We start from the raw sequence: 17,528 nt of genomic DNA, 5'->3' as shown, positions 1-17,528 counted from the left end.
CCTTCCAGAATTCCTGAGCCAGCACAGAACGCGGAGAGTGGAAGTCCAGAGGCCGTAAAGGGGCCGCGGTTGCCCATCCTTGTGGCCAGCTGACCACCTTCTCCCGCCAGTCAGGTACAAGACGAGAGGGAGCCCGTTGTCAGCTGGGCATCCTTGGGCATTCCTGCCACCTGTCTTAGCTAGGCCTTCCTGGCTCTGCCGAAGCAAAGGGATCCTACCGCCACTTACAAGGAAAAGAAAACGGGGGATAGAATCCAGCCACATTATTTTTATCTCCTGGGAAACTCCCCTTTCCCGAGAGGGACGCGGCCTCCGTAACCGGCAGCCTCGGTCTCTGCGTGTGGGTGTCTACCTGCACTGCTGCCAATTTTGCTTCTCCTGGGGTTTCCTTCCCGCCTCTGCTGGACTCCCTGCAACGGCCCCCACCTTCCCCCAGGTGAGCCCCTTTTGTCCTTCCAGCCCAGGAAGTCTCCTCCAATCCTCACAAAGAATAAAAACCGGGAGGCAGAACGGCCCACCCCTCGGAAGAGAGGGACCCGGTTCAGGAGGAGAGAGAAAGCGAACACTTTGAGGGCCCAGCAAAGGCCCTTCTTCCCTTCCCACCCCAAAGGCGGGCTCTCTCAGCCCCCAACTCTCCCTCCCCAGCCGAGGTTAAGGGGGGGGACCCTGGGCCAGGCAAAGCTGCCCCCCCCCCGTGACAGCCACTTCCATCTTGGGTCTGCTGCCAGCCCTTCCAGAGGGGAAGGCTGGGGAAGGCGGGGCTGCCCAGGTCCTGAGAAACCAGCCCCCCCCAGCCACCCTTGAGGGAGTGTGAGTGAGGAAGAGGAGGGGGGCGCAGCAGCCACTCTCTTGGGAATGCCCTCCCTCCAAGGGTTCCTGGCAGGGGAGGAGAAGCAGAGCATGGCTGAGATGGCCAGGGGGCTCTGCCTCCCTCTTCCCAGACCCGGGGAGGGATCTTGCTTCCTCGCCCTTCTCTGCTCCAATCAGAACCCCAGAAGGGGGAGGGGGGGCAAGATTTCAGAGGATGCTGAGATCCATCATCCTGGTTTTCGTTCCTGTCATTCTGCTATCTCTGTTCTGGGAATCTGGGATTCCCAGATTAGTTCTGGGAATCTGGGATTATCCCATGTGGGGCTGGGCTCTCTGACTTACTCCTGGCTTCTGTTTATATGTGGGCTGTTTGTGAGACCTCTGGACTGACCCCTGGCTATTTACAGACTCGCAAGGGCTTCCTGACTGCAAGCTCCGGCAGAGACATTTTGTCTGGGCAGAGCAGCCTCTTTCGGCCCCCCATCCCTGCTTTACAAACACCGCCACCTCAGTGGGACCTCAAATGGGCACGCTTGCCAAGGGAGGCACCGGGGTAGCCCCGTGGTCCCCTGGGGGCGGAGGGAGCCACGGGGCTGGCAGGAATCCTCCCCTGCCCGTTTCCTGGCCACGTCTGTGGCACGGAGGGCCAGGAGTGGGGGAGGGGCCGTGCAGGTCCTGACAGAATCCAGCCTCCTCAGAGGGCGGCCAGAGATTGTGCAGAGCCCGATAAGCCCATCTGTGCAGAGCCTCTCACTCTAGGGGAAAGTTAAACAGCTGCTTGGTTGGGGCAGAAAAGATTAAAAAGCAAGCAAACAAATATTTTTCCATTTGTAGATTGGGGAGGATGGGGGGGGTGACGGGTGCAGGGATGGGTGAACGGAGCGGGGGATGCAGATAAAGGAGACCGGATCAAAAGAGAAAGTTCTGAAATAAGATAGCGTAATTTCAAATAGGCCCTGCAGGTGGCAGCATCTAGCCACCTTTGAATGATCTAGAACCAAAGGATGGATTCCAAGCTGCCACAGTTGAGAAGCTGATCTAGAAAGACAAGGAGGCTCCAGACCTGTGAATCCTTGGATGAGAGACACCCAGGAAACCCCAGAGAAACCGACGGAACTGGGAAGTCCAGCAAATGTTCTCAGAGCAGCTGGTGGGCAGATTCTCCTGCCTTTCCCACGAAGCAAACGCCTCGAACGTCTCCATGAAAACACGGGGCCTCCCGCTGGCCTCAAGAGGGGACTCCCTTCTCCATGAACTTGGATCTGAGATTGAAAAGGGACCGGGGAACCAGTGGGAAGTTGCCATCCAGGGTGACAAAGACAAAGGATCATTATGTACAAAGCAAGATTGTGCCTGAGTGTGTCAAGGCAAATAAACAAACCCTCTGAGCTGCTGCGAAATGGATCTCCGTTTGAGACAAAAAATACCATTTAATTGGAATTTGGAGGCAACCTGCCAGTTTGGTAGTGACTCTTCCCTTTTTTATATATTGGATTTCTTGTAATTCATCTGGTGCGTGGGTGGTTTTGTCTGTGAGTGGATAAAGGAGGCACAGAGAACAACATTCCCCACTGTGCTTGTTGCGAAACCCTCCTCCTCCTCCTCCAGGCTCCGTACTGGGATAGTAATAAAGGGGGCGAAAGATGATGTGGGACATCCAGAGGACTAGAAGCTTCCATTTAAAATCAAAGGAAGCTGGCAGATGACAATCCCTCCGCATCTGTAGCCACCTCCAACTCCCCCACCCCCGAACCCGTCCTAACCTGAAGGATTTTTTTGCCCCAGGATGAGGAAGGAATGGTTTGAAAAACTCCAGAGCCTCTGATTTGCACACCACCTTTATTCTAAAAAAAAAAGGACTCTGTGCATGAAGAGGACAGACCTTCGTCCTGTAGCAACAATAAAAGGAGCTTTTTCGGCGTTTGCATCGATGAATGTTGCCCTTTCCTGCACAGCATGCAGGTCTTGTCTGTGGTCTGATAAGGTAACGTAAAACGGGACAAATTTCTGTGTGTCTCTGACAGTTTGCATTCGCAGGAGGGCCTTGCAGTGCTAGCTGTGATGTTTTCAGACCTCTTCCCGAAGTCTTTCCTAGGGGCAGATCCGCCTTTTCATAGCCGCTGCTCAGAGTCAGCCTCTTCTGCTCTGACCCGAGGATCATCTTCATAGCCTGTGGAATTAGGCCGTTCTGCCCCCGGAAGCATTACACTTTTATTGAGAGTCTCTTAGAGTAGCCATTTCCTTCATCCAGTGTCAAGGGGGCATCCTGGGACTCTCCTAAACGGTTTGGTTTTTAGTACCATCTGGAATAGTTTAGGATTATCTGTAAACCAACTCACTGTGTACTCCGAAGTCAAGATGGTTTAGGCCAGAGGTCTCCAAACTTGACCACTACAAGACTTGTGGACTTCAACTCCCAGAATTCTCCAGCCAGCTTGCTGTCTTGAAGTCTACAAGTCTTAAAGTGGTCAAATTTGGGGCCCCCTCGTTTATGCCCTCGTTTAAAAGGCCCTGGTCACAGCACTGAAGGATGGGCAGCCTGGCTTGCTTCCCTCTGTTGCCTTGTGGTTTTTAACCGGTCCTTGCTCCATGCAAAAGTCTACTATGGACCACCCCCCTTTCCTCAGAGGTCCATAGGGGGCCTGCATAAGAGCGCCAACGTGCCTACCGTCCCTGTCCTATGGTTTATTTTATATTTTTCTTATATGTATCCATCTATTCATAACTATGTTTTTACTTATACCTATTATCTTGTAAGCAATTGACAAATAAAAATAAATAAGTAAATAAAGAAAGAAGGTTCCTTATCCCACAACCCACCGATTCCTCCGGAGGCTTTGACGAGGGGATCTGCCAACCCTTTTTGAAACTCCAGTCTCAGCAGGTCTTCTCTCGCCTGCTCTGCCCGACCGATTGTCTGGGGAGGCAGAAATTCTCTTTGCAAAGTCCGCCCTGGTTTCTCTTTGGCCCTGCCGATTCCTCCAGGTGCCCAAATATTCTTCCTCTGATTAGCATCCCTTTGCCTGGAACAGAGCAGCCCGCCTGGTTTTTTCTTTTTTTTTCTTTTGGGGGGAGTGGGGGGTGTCTTTTCTTTCTGGATCTCCCCTGGTCCCTTCTGAAGCACTGATGTCATGCTGGCTCCTCTCCCATCCTCTGGCACCCAGCCTGACGTGATTGGCCGGCTGCGTCTCGTAGCTGGAGGCGGCCCAAGCTCACATCTGAGTTCTTGGACGGTTCCTGAGCAGATGCCACCCGGGCCAAAGGATCCTTCTCTCTGGAGACGTCCTGGAGCTCCAATTTCCCATAGTCCTTTCCCATTCCTTCCCTACCAAAGACAATAGTGGCTCAGGTATCCGTCCTCTACCTTCATCAGGCAAGTCAGATGCAAAGAATTAATTCTGCTTCTCTGTAAAGTGAAGTTTGGATCCCTTTGCCATCTAGCCGCTCATCCAGTTGTGGTTCTGCTTTGGATGTCATTACAAAGATTCTTATTGTCATGCCAGGTGCCTCTTTTTGACCATAAATGATAATAACCATAGTAAGAAAGACGAAAACATCTGGAGAGTGGAGATGGCAGGGGAGAATAGAAGGGAAAGAACTGGAGAAAAAACCCCAAAGTGCAAAATTCTGCAAATGACTGTGGCCAAAGAAAGCAAAGAGATCGCCCACCTCGGGTCCAATCACCTCCAAACATCTGGAGCGCCTCTTGAACATGATGGGCTCTGGCAATTCCACACCCGTCAACTGCAAAAGGCAGCTTCCCTCGGAACGGCTGACCTCCTGCCGCGAGACCCTCAAGACCCCCCCCACCGCCCCACCTACCCATCCCGGGACCCTAGCGGGACAAAAAGGCTAAATCCTTCCCTGCCATCACAATTCCCCCTCTGCTTGTTTGAACTGCTCACGGTCACTTTCCACTTTTTAAACAGAGTTTGCCTCCTTTCCTAATCTCCTTAGTAGAAAAGATTTCCCATCTTCCCACTTCCTGCCCGAATTGCACAGTTTTCTGGGAATTACTGCAAAATCACATATTTCCACCCTGTGAAACGCATCGTCCTGGAGAGGAATAGCGCTGTGGCTGCGGCTTTAAATCACAGCAGCTGAAATAGTCTGATTGGGTCCATCTGTTTCACAAGGGTCCCCTCACCCACTCTGGCTGGGTCATCTGGGGGAGTCCCTCCCTCACCGAGGGTGCCTGCCAGTCTGGATTGGCTTTCTTTTCTTTCTTTCTTTCTTTCTTTCTTTCTTTCTTTCTTTCTTTCTTTCTTTCTTTCTTTCTTTCTTTCTTTCTTTCTTTCTTTCTTCCTTCCTTCCTTCCTTCCTTCCTTCCTTCCTTCCTTCCTTCCTTCCTTCCTTCCTTCCTTCTTTCAGCTGACAAATCTCCATCCTTTGCGGTTAGCTGAGGAATGGACACTCCTTGTTCTGAAAGGGTGATTTAAAAAAAAGATAAATCTAAGGACTTGGCACTGATTGAGTGTTTGTGAGGCTGTTCCTAGGCAGGAAATCCACCGCATCGCACGCACTGCCAGGGTGGAAGAGCCAGCTGTTATCTGTTCATTGGCACATTTGCTTTTCAGGGCACCCCCAGGAGACAAGCTTGCATTTCTTCTCTTTCCGCTGGCCTGTCCAGCTAACTGAATAGAAAGGTGTAACTGAGGAGGAAAACATTCGAGGCCCCTGCCTAATCTCTCCCACCAAGCACCCCAGGCAAACTGCCACGAACTCTTCCGGGGCCCTGGGTGGGTTCCGGCTTCCTTGGGCCCAGCTACCGTCTCTGCCCACGGGGTAGGAACCGGTCATCCTCCTCCCCAGTGGGCAGGGAGCCACCTGTGGGTTTCGGTGACTCCCCCATTCCTTCCCTTGCCAAATGGCCGGGCCGCCCTGGTCCTTAGGGCCAAGGCTCTGCTCCTCCTCCTCCTCCTCCCTCCTGGAGAGCCATGGCAATTGACAATGCAGCGCCAACCGGACCAGAGCTCTTCACTACGATTTCTCCTTGCTGAGGAGAAAGGCCCGGGACCTTCCCGTCTTCCGCTGCATTTTGGATCCCTCCGTGAAGCCCCTCCGACATGGATGCCGCTGACGGGCCTCGGGGGGTAAAATCCAAGAAGGGAATAAGACGGTGTGAAATATAAGCTTTGGTGTGAGGCTTACTCAGCTGGAATTCATTTCCTCTGTGGAAATTTTGAAATGACTCTACACATTTTCCCCCCGCTGCCACCTTCCCCCCATCTCTGAAATCAAGTAACTCTCAATTTTTGTTTTGCTTGGAACTCTTTGCGCCCTGCCTCATGTGCCTCATGTGCCTCATGTGCCTGGGCGTTATGCTCTGACGCTGCTACCCGGGTCCAGCAGAGCCTCCACAAGCACCAGTCAGGGGCACAAAGGACAAGCATCAACCTGGTGGGTCTCGGAGCTTCCTTCTGGAGCCCGCGGGGGACCTGGCCTGCACCTGGGAATGCACCTGGGGGCGGGGGGGGTCATAGAAGGGGCCGCTGAAGCCTTTGGGCCCCAGCCCCGTCCCCACTTGATGCATAAGTGGTCCAAGGGAGTTTTCGAGGGGAGTTCAGGAACGGCCTCCTGTGCCATCAATAAAAATCCAGCGAATAGATAAATAACCTGCAGAGGAAACAAATATCGCCATCTTCAAATACAACTCCCCGGTCCAGCACTTCGTTATCAGGCCATTCAGCCACATTTAACTGGCTTCTGACTACATGGCGGTTTGATGAACTGCCCACACACACACAGACACACAAATGGTTGGAGGATTTGGGTTTGGCAGGTCTACTGAAAAGAAGGTCTGGTGGGGGGCATGATAGCAGAGTTCCAGCAATTTGAGGGGCTGCCCCAAAGATGAGGGGTGTGTGTGTGTGTCAAGCTACCCTCCAAAGCCCCTGAGGGCTGGACGAGAAGCAACAGAGGGAACTAAGCAGAAACTTCCTGACCGGGAGGACAGTCCACCGGTGAAGCAGAAGTTGCCTTCGGAAGTTGTGGCTGCTTCATCCCTGGAGGCTTTCAAGAAGAGACTGGAGACCCATTCGTCTGAAAGGGTGTAGGGTCTCCTGCTTGGGTGGGATGTGTGTGGTGGTAGACTAGATGACCTCCAAGGTCCCTTCCAGCTCTATTCTCATTCTCATTCTGTATGTATGTATTATGTATCTACAGTGTATACACACACGTCTTTCGTTTTTCTTCCTTTTCATTATTGTAAGCTGCCTGTGGCGAGATAGGCGGCAAATAAATGTAACAAATAAACCAGTGAGCGTGTCTTCCACATTCCCATATACCATCCGCTCAACGTAGCCATGGGGGGAGGAAACTGAAAGTAGCCTGGAAAATGTATCCTTGACAGGCCCCTGTCGCTCTCTGGTAAGTGCCCCTTTTTCTCCAGCTTGTGCGCAGAACTCTTCCTTTAGGATCGGTTCTGGAGTCGTCTGAAGTAGCAGCCTCACAAACGGCCCCTCCATAAACCGACGTCAAGAGTAAATCGGCAAGGGTGTAAAGATCAGCTACTCTCTTCTCTTTCCTGGAAGGGGATCCAGTTGGTCCTGGGTTTCTACTCCCGTTCGGAGGGAAGGTCCATGGCTGTGTTTTCGGTCAACCTCCAGCTTCGTCTCCTCCGTGTGTTTCTCATGCTACACCCAGGGTTTTGTGAGGTTTTTTTTGCTGGAAAATACCGAGCCAAAATAATTCTGATATTCTTGTATTTAATTTCTCTTTCCAGAATATGAAACAGGAAAAAAAGTGCAAAAGTTCTTAAAATGTAACGGAAAGGAGAGAAAAAAAGGTACATCGAATACTTTCTATAAAAAAGCCAAAGGAATCCCTATCGTAATGGCTTCTTTAGTCTAGCTAGCCTGTTGCCTTAAGCCCTGGGAGTGACCCAGCTCTGAACTGGAGACCCGTAAGTGGCTATCAATCTCAGGGGCTCCCTGCCTATTTGTCTTGGCTGCCCCTCAGCCTCAGCTCTGCTCCATCAGGCTAAGAGGAGGGTGAATTATGGCGACGGGGCCCATAAAAACCAGGCCGCCGGTTCCTTCTGCAGGGGCTCTGAAAGGTAAGAAATAGCCTTCCGGCCACCAGCGGCTTCCTCCTTTATCTGGCCTGGAGCTGTGAACCCCACGAAGGTGGCAGGTTATATTTTGCTCAGGCCGAAGGAGAAATCCTGCTTTGGGGCTCCGTTCTTCCCACTTTGCGTGAAATCACCTTTTCCTAAATCTTCTGAAAATCTTGCCAAAAAAACCGCAGGAACCGGTCCAGATAGCCACCCGGTGTCAACACTGACAAGCGCACCCAAACCCAGGAAGGCACGAAAACAGCCCAAGTTCCTCAAGAAAGAATAATGGGCAGCGGGGGCAATTAGCAAGCACTGAGGCCGGAAAGCAAACGTATGAATTCGAAACCTTCCATTTCAGTTTAATCCCGCACCCAACTGCCTCAGGCTTACCCGCTTTAGGGAGAGGCTGCGGTCCCTCTGTGGCCAGGATCCCTTCCCGTGAGGGGCTGACCATTTCCACCAAGGGACTGGTGGCCTCCAGTCTGCGTGCTTTGGGACCCCCCCCATGCCAGGAGCCCCTCCCCGTGTCTGCATGGGAAAAGCCCCCTCAGGCCATTCCAGTGTTTGCCGCCTCTTGAGCTCTGCCTGGATTTGCTCTCTGCCGTTTGTGCCCTTGTGCCCTTGTGCCCTTTGCGGCCCACAGCGTGGCCAGGAGTTGTGAGTAATTAGCCAAGCTGGCCTGAATCCAGCCTCCCCTTTCCTGGCCTGTTGGCTGGTGGAATCAACACCAAAACATCTGGCCTTGGCCTTTGGGAACCACGTTCAAAATATAATAAATATATTTATTCAATGTAATAAATACACTCAATATAATAAGTCAAACAATGAATGTGGCTCCTTTACAATGCATCAATGTAAGAAAATCTAGTCCCTTGTTGATGTATGGCGAATGTAATGGGTTTTGCATATGACGGGGGCTTTTGCTCCGAGCTAAGCAAAAGGAGAACAGCAGCGTAACGAAGATAAACTCTCCAAAATGAAGCTTTCTGGCAGATTCATAAGACTCTGATAAAGAGTAATGGGCTCATCGGGGAGAATTAGCTTTAAAACATGAACAATAACAGCAGCTGAGTGAGGAAAAATGCATCAACATCATGTTGGCAAAAGCTCAGCAGCTGTAAATGCGTAGAAAGGGACTCGGCTCCGCAGAGATCAGAAAATGAGCCTTCTCCATATTTGGTGTTTGGAACAGCTTGGAGATAAAACATCGATCGGGCTTAAAGAAGTGTAAATATTTATTTCTTGCACAAGGACAGAAAGTTGCTAGGATTGTGCATCAAAATGCAAAAAAGGGAAGGTTTGCTCCTTTATTATGCAATTAGGCAGAAGACTCCAGAGAGAGAGAGAGAGAGTGCAGGGAAGACAGCGTGAAATAAAAACGCACCATTTCAAAATCCATCAAGAAAGCACGAATCTAATGTGTTCAACAGAGACAGCGTAAAGTAGCATGAGACCGAATAAAAGCACAGAGGAGTCGTTTCACATTCAGGGCCTCCCAGCTTTTTATAGGCAACGCTCTCAAGAGGGAGATTCGGCCTCCATTCCCACACAGTGATTCACTCGGGGTAGAAACGGAAGCAAGAAGCCCGGCTGTGGGTTTCTCTGGGATTCCAGTTCAGGAACAATCAACATGACAAGGATTAACGGGCGAGGAGAATGGACCCGTCGTTCATCCTCTGAAGGCTCTGAGCTCGTCCGCTGTCAGACCCGGCTGGGCTATGAGCGGAGGGGCCGGGTGGCTGCAAGCCATCTCAACCGGGCCTCCTGCCGTCCACATTGCAGGGAAGGGGGCAATGCAGGCAGACAGGCATCCAACAGGTGGAGCTTATGTGCCATCAAGCTGGCCTTGACTCTGGGAGGCCCCACCAGCAGGGCTCCTCCAGGGCCGCCTGTCTCTTTGGCTCTTCCGAGGGAGCCCTCCTTGCTGCTCTCACGGAGCCCCTCAGCTGTTCTTCCTCCCCCTCCCCTCCCCTCCCCCTTTTCCTGGCCTGGGAGCCTCCTCTGGAGAAGGCAGCTCTTCCATGCAGGCAGTCCTCCACTTGCAACTGGAACTGAGCTTGGAATTGCAGTCGCAAGTCGTTGCGGTTGCAAGCAGAGGACTCACCTGAATGGACCTGATGTTTTTGGACACTTTTTTTGCAGTAAAGCAAACACCATTTATCATGAAGGAAATCCATTTTCCCCAGTGGCGGTGGTTGTTGTTTTTACCAGAAATAGGAAGCAAATGCCAGAAAAATAAAATAAAATAGCAAACCGGGGTCAGGTGAGCACAGAAGGCTGCAAGGAGCTGGAAAGGTGAGCCACCTGTCACAGGGAGGAGGGGAGGTTGCCATTATGGTAACTTTGAAAATAGGTTGTAAGTAGCTGGGGGGGGGTGGAAGGGGAGGTCCGTCATAACTTCAAAGGATCCTAAGTTGAGACGCGCCTGTTGGAGGCTCCTTGGAGTCAGTCAGTTGCTCCTGGAGTGTTTGGGTGACGCCTTCGTTGCTTTTACCCTCAGGAATCTCCTCCCAACCAAATGCAGAAGCATCGAATCCTCCTCCAGCCCTGCTTCCTCAGAGCTCCCCTGCCTGGAGGGGCTACGAGAAGCCCGAGGCTCTCCAAGGAAAGGCAGCCTGGAGCCCCCAGCAGCCCCTTCTCCTCCTCTGACCCCCAGCCCGCCTGCCTTTCCCCCTTTCCCAGTGCTGAGCCTTCCCGTCCTTTCGGGATGGAGGAGGAGGAGGAGGAGGAGGAGGAGGCTCTTCTGCTTCGCTGGGGGAGCCTTTCCCAAACCTTCTCTAACACGAAGCAGGTCCATCACTTCACTCGGCCAAGCTGCTTTGCCGTGACAACGGGAGCCTCCATCTTGCCTCGGGCGGGAAGGGGGCTCCTTCCGGATCCCGGCTGGGGTCGCCTGGTGAGCAGCAGCCAGAGGTGGCCAGGCCACCGGCCCCCCCACCCACCTGGCCTCCCCCTCCCCCATTCCTCTCCCCTCCTCCTTCCCTCCTTCGGTGAAGGAAGCCTGCAGGTGTCCCTCCTTGGGGAGAACGAACAGGTTTCCCGGGGGGGGGGATTTGCCCCCGAAATAGGAGCCCCTCTCCCTCTGCAGGGTGGAGCGACCTGTCCTCAGGTCTGGTCATATCAGAAGAACAAGGACGCAGGAAGGGGACCTTGGCAGCTCCACCCTCTCTATTCGTGTGCGCAGGGGATACAAACGGTAGTGGAGAAGAAGCTTTGACGCCCATCATCAAGTGCCGGTCAAAGTCAACCTGCTCCATAGGTTAGGAACCCCCCCACCCCAAATGCTGGCTTTTTAGGAGACTGTAAACAGATTAACGCCTGCTGTGCGCCTGCCTAGGACAGCCATGTGGCCTCCTTGTACATCTGGAACTCATTTACAAAGAAGGTCTATTGGATGACCACTGAGCGAAGCCCAAAGTCCCAAATTGTGGTTATTGAAATGATTACACCCTGCGGATCGATTCATCGGTCCACAGCAAAGGCCTCCAGGTGGAACCCCTTTTCCGGAACGCTCCGGGGTCTGTCCGCCTTCGGCCGCCTCTCGCCAAAGGAGACCCGGGACAGCAGGAGGCTCTTCGGGGGCCGTTTTCCAGTGTGCAGTGTGGAGAGGGCTGGGTTTGGGGCGCTGGAGCCCAGAAGGGCGATGTGATCGAGCAGCAGCTCCCAGGTAACAACCCCACGTGATCGTCTTCCCCGAGAACCCGGCTCAGAACAGACCGAGTCATTCGGACGGAGGGGTTCAATTTCACTTCACTGGCCTGAGCGGCCAATCCACTCCCTTTAAGCCCCCAACATGGCACCAGCATTCACTCCCCCCCCCCACCAATCCCACCCAACCTCCGTCACTGATGATGACGGCCGAAGAGGGCAGGCGGAGTAGCCTGAACGGCTCAGAAGCTCTTGGGTGCAGCTGGACTTCAGGCAGCGCTCTGGCCCCTGCAACAGGTGCCGCACCTGGGAGATCCTGGCTGGAATAAAGGACCTTCCCTGAGTAACATGGACCGACTGCCCCCCCTGCTGAGCCCTCCTGCCCCCCAAACGATCCCAGGAGGGAAGGCCTGGAGGGCTCTCTTCCACCTCAGCTGAGGGAGAGGAAGGGACCCTTCACCTGGGACCTCGAGAGGCCCCGCACACGATGTCCATTGCCTGGGTCCTTATTTGGGGGGGGGATGAAGAGGGGACACCCTGGTGGTTGCCTTGTCTCCGGTCCCTGATAGGCTCTGCTCTGCAGGCAGCGGACGTACTTCGCTCCCTCAGCAGAGGAAATTGGAGGGCTGGGACCAGCCATGAAGGCAGTCAAACCTCAACTGTCGCTTCCTACTTTGCAACCGTGGATCCACAGGAAGGAGGCCTCCAGGCAAGGGAGGTGGGGAAAGGCCCCGCTGCTCACGGCAGGGTCAGCACCAGGAAAGCTCACCGCTGCTTCCACTCTTCCTTACAAGGCCCCTAAGACTGCGGAATGTTCCACCCCAGGGCGAAGCTGCTGGACGCCTGACCAGGAGCCAGCCAAGCCTCTCCGAGGGACCCATCGGAGGGCAGAAGAACTCGGCCTCCTGAGGGACTTCATCCTCCCTGCTTTCCCCAGGGTGAGCGATCCTTCTGAAGGAAGAAACAGATTGTCACCAAGACAGATTTTAGGGTTCCTTTCTTCTTCTTCTCCTTCTCCTTCTCCTTCTCCTTCTCCTTCTCCTTCTCCTTTTCCTTCTCCTTCTCCTTCTCCTTCTCCTTCTCCTTCTCCTTCTCCTTCTTCTTCTTCTTCTTCTCCTCCTCCTCCTCTTCCTCCTCCTCCTCCTCCTCCTCCTCCTCCTCCTCCTCCTTGTTTCCAGGCAGGGAAGGAAGGGAAATCCCATCAACGCTGATTTTTGGCAGAGGAAGTGAGGGAGAGAAGAACTCCAACTTTCTCCAAGACTGGGTCCCTGGGGATCCAGCTGGCAAGATCTCTGCAGCCTCCACAGGGCAGGGCGCAGAAGGAAGCGCTCGAGAGCCCCCATGAATCCACCTGGGGACAAGGGCTCCCCTTCCCCATCGGCCTTTCCACGAACGCAGGGGCAGGAAAGCAAAGCAGTGCACGGGGCTAGTAAAGGCAGCCCTGGGACACTTTCAGTAAACAGAGGAGGCTCTTTTTTTTAAAGACAAAAACGCAGCAGCCGCCCCCCGTCCCTTGGCGGCTTGGATGCTGGGCCTTCCCCGTGCAGAGCTTCCCTGCAGACCACGCCACACAGCCAGTCCAGGGCAGGATTTCCCAATCTTGGCAGCATCCACATGTGTGGACTTCAGCTCCCAGAATTCCCCAGCCAGCATCTAATTTAATCATCTAACTCAATCGTTTAATTATGGCCGAGGAATTTGGGGAGTCGAAGTCCAGGCAACTTACAGCTGCCAAGGTTGGGAAAGGCTGTTCTAGAGAAAGCGGCTTTGCTGGCTTTTCCAGGAAGGGCAGCGATTGGGAAAGGCAGCCCCTCCCCCCTTCACCTCTCCCCCCCCTCCCCCCAGAGTGTCAAAGTACACACACCGTCCGTGGAGCTGAGGGCCACCAGCGCTCCGGAAGGCTCGCCAGGGGTTGTGCTGCAAAGAGAACAAGAACATGTCAAAACTCTGAAAAACAGAAATACCCCTGACGCTCAGCCAGCGATGTACCCTTGTGGTTTTTAATTCGTTGTAGTGGTCATTTAAAACACGCTGGCGGGGATTCTCCTCTCCTTTACATCCCATGGATAAATCCAGAAACACCCGAGGAGACAGACAGAAGCGCAACCTGGGCAAATGTTGAGAGGGACTGTGGAAAGGTTGGCATCCGGGGGTGATCCCTGAGATGCCGGCCGGGCCCAGGTGCTCAGAGCCAAGCACCGCTCACTGCTTCCAAAGCTGAACGAAGGACGTTCACTTGGCGTCCGTGAAATAAGCGGGATAGTAGCTGCCTTTTATAATGGAGCAAAGGCGGGAGGGAGCCTGGATTTCAGGGGCCAGACTTAGCAGAGGATTAGTGGTTAGGGAAGGGCGTCCTGGCATCCTGGTTTAACGTGCCCAACTTGAGCAGGACGGTGTCCTTATAGTTAGCAGGAAATGCAGCAAGCGGCATTAAATAAATCATTAAATCAGGCAGCCTCTTCTAGTCTGATTTAACTTCCCAGGAAAGAATAAGGGGAAAGCCTCGGTTGACCAAAGGGCCGGGAACCGGGAACCGGGAGCCAAGAGCCATCTACTGACGGCCGTAAAGTAGGCAAAGACTCTGACCTGGACTGAAAGTATATAAACTAATAAATACAGCGAAAGGGGAAAAAGTGAAACTAAAAGAGAAGGAGGTAATAGGAACAAGTGACCTTGTAGAGTGGAGTGGAAATTACAGTAAGTGGTAAAAATGTACATCAGCAGAATATGAATTGGTGCATCTTGACAGTTGTGGAGACTGTGGATTGGTGATGCATAGCGTTCTCTAGGGAATAACGATAGATAGAGAAAGAGAGAGAGAGAGAAATGGATACGGCTTTTCCTTTTCCTGGAATCCTGGACTCTGTTCGGGTGTGCAGTGCAATCCAAGGGTCTAGCACACGTGTGCGAAGGGGAACATTTTGTTTGTTCCCACTGTGACCCAAGTAGTCATGGAAGGCGACTGAGGGGTAATAAGCCAGGATGCTTTTATTGGGGGAGTGCAATTAGGAATGGGACTAGTTAAATTTCAAATTAATGAACTCCTTTTCAAGTACATTGTTCTGCTTCCAGATGTGGTCCATACATTCCCCTGCGAGTTCTCCCCTACTGTGCATATATTTCAATGGACTTTCTGGGTTTATGTTTGTGCATCGGAGTTAGATGTGCACACGCCGGCCCCTTTTTATTTGCGTAATTTCTGACTTTGGCCCAATGAAGTCCCCCACCCCCTGGGCAAGGGGCCGGAGAAGGCTGCTCCTTGGGTGGGGTGGGGGCATTTCTCGTCCCCTTGCCCAGTGTTCCCAATCAGCCCCATATGCGGTTCTGCACATCCACTCATTGTGCCCACAATTTTGCCTGTTTGGCGTTCCAGAGGACTATTATTCCAAGCCTCCGGTGAGCAGGAGAGATGTTTACATTCTAAAATGATTTTTAATGCTAAGAATGGGCAATTATGGACTGAAAATATGACACAATGTTGTATTTCTTTTATGACATATAGGAATGGTCTCCATAAAAACAATTCCTTAGAGACATTCAGATTTAGAGACTTTGGAACCTACGGCTTGAAACGGTAAGATGTGAATTAGGAAAGCGCATTCTGGAGTCCTGAGGTCATTCCGGTCTCATTGTTTCAACGCTTTTAGCAAAGTGCCTGATTGTCAGGCCTTTGTTTCCTCACAGGAAGTTTACTCCATCCCTGTCCTTGTTTCGTGGCCTTCACCGTTTATAAAAAGCTGTCCTGCTGAGGTTTATGGTACGATTTCTCAAAGTCAGCAACGGCTTCTTAACAATTGGTTCGGTGTTCGTGAGAGCCCCCCCACCCACCCCGGTTCTCCACTCCGGGATGCGGTCAGCCTTTTGCACGTGGGTTTATTTCAGATCTTTCCCCCATATGGGCTGCATCAACAGAGGGATGGCGTCAGGATCGGGGTTGGGTGGGGGGGATAATACTGGTCTATACCACAACTGGTCAGGCCTTATTAGGAATACGGCATCTAGTTCTGGTCACCACAATACCAGAAAGATTCTCTGGTGTGACATTAAGGAGATCACAAGACATGGACCATACTTTCAACTGGAAAACCCTGAGCCCCCGAGATGGAGCCAAGTCCAAAACCACCAGAGAATTCCTGGAGGCCTGGCACTCACACAAATCAGACATCAACCGGCACATAGAGATAAACAACATCTACACACCATTCAAAAGAGACAATCAAAAAGCCCCAAGGAAAAAAAACCACCGAAACATCTTTTCATCAGCAATCAACACCCGCATGACCAGAAATTAATACCAAGTTTATCACTAGATTAATAACGAAGAAGTAAACAATGCCCCAATCCAGGAACTGTTAACAAAGACACACAAGACAACAGCAAACAGCAACCTAATCCAGGAACAACCAAGACCACTCCTACCAATACTGACAGGGCAAGCCACTGGTATATACAATGAGAGCAACACCCCACCTTCCTTCCAGCACTGATGATGTTACCTAGTTTGGTAATGAAACATCTGCAAGAAAACAACCAAGCTCAGAGAGCATCTCCAAGCAACAAATTTTCTTTTTTATTGGTAATTAATCCAGCCTCAGACAATCGTTATACAAGCCATTAAGAAGAACAATCTGGCCAGGCAGAACTTGGTTCCCAGGTGGCTATGACTTGCTTGGGCACTGTGGGGGTGACTGGCTTCAAAGGAAGGGTGAAGGGGATGCAGAAGGTTTAGTAATCTTCTATCCTTATGGATTGCCAACCGTTCCCTGCAACCTGTTTTTTTCTCAGCAAATGGGAGAGCAAACTTTTTCAGAGCAAAACTAGCTGTAATAAAGGAAGTCGGAGACGGTGCGGCCTATACTCAACGCACTATGCTGGCTCCTGCATCCGCTCCTAACGTCCACAGGCCCGAATTGGGAAAGATGGGGGGGGGGGCGGGGGAAGAGCACCTGGGATTGTGATGGGAAAACTTGGAGTGAGAAATCCCTGCCCTCGTGGTGTGTGGGCTGCGGTCCACTTTTGGGCGCTGAGAGACGGATGGCCTGCTCTTCCAATGGGGGAAGAGCTGCTGAGCCTGCACCCTGAACAATCCAGTCAAGAAACATTCGCTCCGGTTTGGGGGCCCAGCCGTCGATTTGCAGCTTGCTTCTCACCCACCCATGGCTGCCTTCCTGAAAGCAGCGTGCAAATCTTGTCAGCTGGCCTGCTGTACAAATAGGTCTCCTTTTCGGCTCTTTGGCCAAACCTCTCCGAGAAGCATTAATCCGTCTTCTCGGGAGCCTGGGCCAATTGGAAGAGGAGCTTTGGTGGTTTCAGGTAACAGTTCGTGGTTTGGTCCATGTGGGGGAGGCGTCTTGCTCACTCGTACAGGCTTTTTAAAGGTGCCTTCAGACAAACAGGGAGCGAGGAGAGAAGAAAACTGCTCCGTATGTTCAGGGCTACACAACTTCATTTGGGAGGCTGAAACCATCGTCCCAGAAACCAGAACCAGCATAAGTTTTGAAGCAAGTTTGCACCTGTGAGGTGAATTGCAAAATTCTCCTTTCCCTTCCCACTCAAAGCAACTTTGACAGCTCAGTGTTACAAAATGAAATTTAACAGAGAATGCAGAATTCTTCTCTTAGGAAAGAATATTCCTGGCTTGTATGCGCAGAACAGACCCCACACTGGGATTCTGTGCCTCGATTGATCCCGACTTACTGCCCAGACCGAAAGGAAGGGATCGGCCCAGAGGGTATCACCTGCTCAGGGGTCCTAACTCGCCTCAGGAAACCTGCCACGGAGGCTGCTCAGGCCATACACCTTAAAACGGCTCAGCCAGAGAGGCACTCCAGGAGGGAAAGAGTAAGCCGTAGCAAGGAAGGTGGCAACGGGGACTGATCTTCCAGATAAGCCAGGTGGAGGTGGGACTTAAATCTTTCAGCCGATCTAAGTTTGTGTGTTGGATTGTTTTTAAACTCACTGTTTCAAATCAGCATCCAGACAAGCTGCAGAATTTTAGCTCCAGACTCATCCA

Source organism: Pseudonaja textilis, chromosome 8, assembly GCF_049901715.1.
Source record: "Pseudonaja textilis isolate UNSWEBS1 chromosome 8, rPseTex1.2, whole genome shotgun sequence".
Lineage (NCBI taxonomy): Eukaryota > Metazoa > Chordata > Lepidosauria > Squamata > Elapidae > Pseudonaja > Pseudonaja textilis.
The sequence above is the reverse complement of the archived record's forward strand: the minus strand, read 5'-3'. Positions refer to the sequence as shown.